This window comes from Mycetomoellerius zeteki, unplaced genomic scaffold (genome assembly GCF_001594055.1).
Source record: "Mycetomoellerius zeteki isolate Tzet28-1 unplaced genomic scaffold, Tzet1.0 scaffold168, whole genome shotgun sequence".
Lineage (NCBI taxonomy): Eukaryota > Metazoa > Arthropoda > Insecta > Hymenoptera > Formicidae > Mycetomoellerius > Mycetomoellerius zeteki.
Genome location: NW_017256633.1, coordinates 858,725 through 863,131, shown reverse-complemented (window position 1 = coordinate 863,131; position 4,407 = coordinate 858,725).

Here is a 4,407-nt window from a genome sequence, read left to right as displayed (position 1 = left end):
CATGAGTGATCTTTAATCTTTAGGTAATGATTTTGTGAAAATGGGCTTAAAAGGTTCATTCTATGAAAATTTACATTCGCAATCCAGGAATTCCGAGAGGAATTCTATTCATAATTTTATGTGCTGTGTACTTTAACATACATATAATGTTTTATACACCTTTTATATTCTGATTCTGTGAATACTTGTTCATATTGTATTATTCTATTGAATTATTATGAAATATATATTGTCTAAAGGTGAATACTGACGCATTATTTTTGAAAAAAATATTTCAATGAATGCAAAATTGTCTTTCCGAGATGAACTCGAACTCTTAATTAAAATTTTATATTATACATAAAATGCGTTTAGAAGTCACATGCTTTCGTATGTATGCATATGTAACACTAAAGTCAGTTAAACCGCCAAAAGTAACATTCGTTTATACCTTAATCTATCTTTTAATCGAACTTTTTAAGAATAAAGTAATTAACACGACATTCAGCCTTCGTCTGCAATCAGAGTCATTTTTGACACAAGCAAAATTTCACTCAAATTTCATCCTCATTTTTGCTCAAATTTTAATTTTTATTAAGTAACAGTTTCAACAATTGAATTAAAAACTATTTGTAATAAAGATGTTGAAAAGTATTGTAACTTAGCTGGACAAAAAATATTCAGATTACAAACAGAGGGAATAAAAATATGATAGCAGATCGAAAGTTAACCCTTAATATATATGATGAGTAATTTGTGTCCCAGTATAATTAATTTTCATCTTTAACCTTAATTTTCATCACTTTAACAAATATATAAAAATTATTAAGTGATTCTTACTTTAACATCTTTAGAAAGTTATTTACAAGATTGTGTATTTAAAAAAGTTGTGTATAAAAGTTACAACAATTACTTGGCGTGCTCCTAGATTTTCGAAGAAAAGAGATGTAGATACAGGACACGAATGACCCAATCGTGTGTACTTAAAGAATTAAGAATAAAGCGCACATATGTATACACGGAATTGCGGGTCCGAAGAGACATGATACTCATAACATAACAGGGTACTCACCTCCAGCGACGAATCCAGGTCGGCATTCGGCTATGACGGGGCAGCGGAGAATTTCGGCGGTGGCAACCAGCGCAACATAAATCAGATCCCAATCCCGAATAGGTAGGTAGGTAGATGATAGAGATACCGACCACTCTAACGACCACTCAAAGTCAAAGCCAAACGTCATTGCAACCCGCGGCACTACATCCAGCAACGGCCTCAGCCGCGTGACGCGCTGTCACGATCGTCGCGCAAAATTCAAAACCGAAATTCCGCGCATTGTCCGCGCGTCACCGCGTCACTCACACGCGAGATTCTCTAAATCATCGGCTTCGTCCCGACAACTCGCGGCGTGCGTGCGACCACCGGCGTGTTTGGCAAACGGACGCGGGAAGAGAGCGGCCGGCCGCTCTCTGCATCGCGACTCCTTACGTTCCTCTCGCGAGGAACGTAATCTCGCGAGTCCTCGCTTCTACGCTCGTTTTCGTTACACTCGGTAACGCGAAATGCGATTGGATCCGCGAAACGTTGCATTTCGAACACTAAACGTTAACAAAAAAGCTCGCTTCTATCAAAATTGAATTTCACACAATTTTATACTAAAAAGGGGAGGCAATATACAAATATATCTTTTAATTAATACATATTCCTCACTGTCGAAAAGAATAAATTTGTGATTTAAAGATAAGTCATTTATATATTTCTAGATTATCGGTTAAATGCAAGATCTGCCACGATATTTTGTCAGTCAATGAAATTAAAACTGTCGTGTAGCAAATGTCAATATTTCTATCGAAATCACGAGCGTGACGAAACTACGATCGCACGAAGCGGAGGAAGACACTCTTGCCGGGAATAGAAACATCATGCGCAAATTAACGATTGCTTATCTCGAGCTGCGAAAACGACAACGCCGATGATCGGTGCTCCCGATCTTCGATATCGCACTGGCGACGTCACTCTTGTCCGCGCAAACGTCGCTCACAAGAAGTCGGAGCCGAACGAGGAGCGCGACGAGGAGACTCCATAACGACACCCGCACAAGTTGCACAGCAACATGGAACTGAAGTTCGCTACGCACGTACTCGCCGCGCGCCCCACCACCCATCCCACGTGATCCCCCACTCCGTCGCGTTGGGCGCTGGACGGCCGCGGCGCGTTCGCAGCTATATTCACATTTCCCCGAATATGTACTAACCGAAAAATCTCGATTTTATCGCGCATATCTATGAGTTTATACTCATATTTACGACCCGATAGGTAGGAGAGCAATAAAGCCTACACTGAAAACCTGGTTTTATCTGACCTCGGCTCGTTATGCGACCAGATTCGTAGCTGGTTGGTTCGTAGCGACGTGCCGGAGCATAAAAATTTCCAAATACGCGCAACGGTCGTCCGACGCCACGGCACTTCGACGCCCGCGATACGTAATTTCGACACTCCCGGCGCTCAATTCCGCATTCATGATACTCAATCCGACGCTCGCAATGATTTATTCGACACTCCTGACACTTGTCGCAGATCCGACGAGTTAAAAATCGCGAGAAACACGGAGCTGCCGCGGCTCGCCGCCGAACTGCCGCAGGAGAGACGAGACAACTGAAGGCAGCGCGTTCTTACTCGCGCTGCATACTTCAGTTGTCTTGTCTTGATCAGATTCAAATCGGACGCTTTAACAGCTTTTAGCGGTTTTTCGACGCTTCGAAGTGTTCGATATTCACTTCGACACTCCCGATAATCAACCCACGTCCCCGACACTTATGTAATTAGGCACTCTCGACACTTATTCTAGATTCGGTAAACGAAAATCGCAAGAAACTTAGAGCTACTGCGGAGTCACTGCCAAACCGTCGCGTCGCGGGGGAGGAGAATAGGCGACTGAAGTATGCAGCGCGTTTCTTTCTTAAGTCCCGGATACAATGAGAGGGAGTAACGATATAGAAATTACACGATTTCAATCTATCAGAAACTGTGTAATTCGATGTATCCGATTTCTGATAGATTGAAATCGCGTTATTTCTATCGCTATTCCCTCGCATGACGTCTAGGAGTTTCCACGCATAATTTGATGCCTTAAATCGGGATGCCTCGACGACTATCGACTATTCGGCACTTCGACGCGTCTCATACAGCACAGAGGAAAATTCTAAAAGCTTCCAGAAGACATCTGTATGTCCTAGGGATGTTCACGTCCCTCGGTATAGTTTATTGTGTAAAATTCAATTCTACACTCCCGACAACTAATCAACGTTCTCAACGGTTAATTCGATACTCTCGACACTCATTTCAGATTCGGCGAGCAAAATAGCAAGAGATACAGTTTATAATATGTTCGATAATAATACGTTACGATTGCTACCTTACTTGTTTATTCATGCTTTAGGCTTTACGGCTTTTGGGATTGAACCTCATTGGCTGCGTTCAGCACAAAAAGTGCAGCTTTGCAACTGTTGTAAAATTCTTTAATATGATTGGTCCTGCCCTTAGTTTCTCACTGGATCTAAATGTATGAATCAATCATATTCAAAAATTTTACAATAGTTACAAAGCTACTTTTTTTGCTGAACGTAATCGTTGTCACATCTTTAAAAAAAAAAAAAAGAAAAAAGGAGTCTATTAGGAGTCTATTGTTTATTCCTTCTAAATGTCCTAAAACTTTTTTCTCACTTTAGCCAAATATCAAATATATACCTATTTTACTCTAAGTTCCAAAAGTATATACTGATTCAGTTATAAAAAATAGGTAATTTAAACAATCACGTACGTGGTGCGAATTTGTAAATCGTTGAAACAATAAATAGCGACTGTCGTTAACAATATATATACTTGGCGCGTGAGGCTGCCTCTTTCTTAATAAGATATGATTAATAACGTGATTAACATAATATTTGTCATTGACAAGATACCGTTAATAGTATCTCGTCAATGAATCAGAATCTTTTTTGTGAATCAGAGGCTTGTAACAAGAAAATGCGATTCTGAAAATGAACTAGAATTAAGAGTATTCTACGTATTCGGATAAAAAGGGATTCAGAGACTGAAAAAATAATTTCATTTCAATAGAAAAAGCCATATGTTGAAGTGATTGATTAAGTAAGATACAAGAACAATAAACGAAAATAATGTACAAATAGTTCATGAATTTTTAAAAGTCCTATCTAAACTAAATTTTGAAAGAAAAAATTCTTTAGATTTTATTTACATCTCCTTCACGGATCTTTAAGTTAAAACCTTTTTTATGGTACTCATTGTGTCAGTCTCGTTATGTCGCTTTCAAATTGAAATCTGAAAACTAGTATACTCTTTTCTTCTTCCCTTCCCCCTCTCTCTCTCTCTCTCTCTCTCTCTCTCTCTTTCTCTCTAAAACTGATACT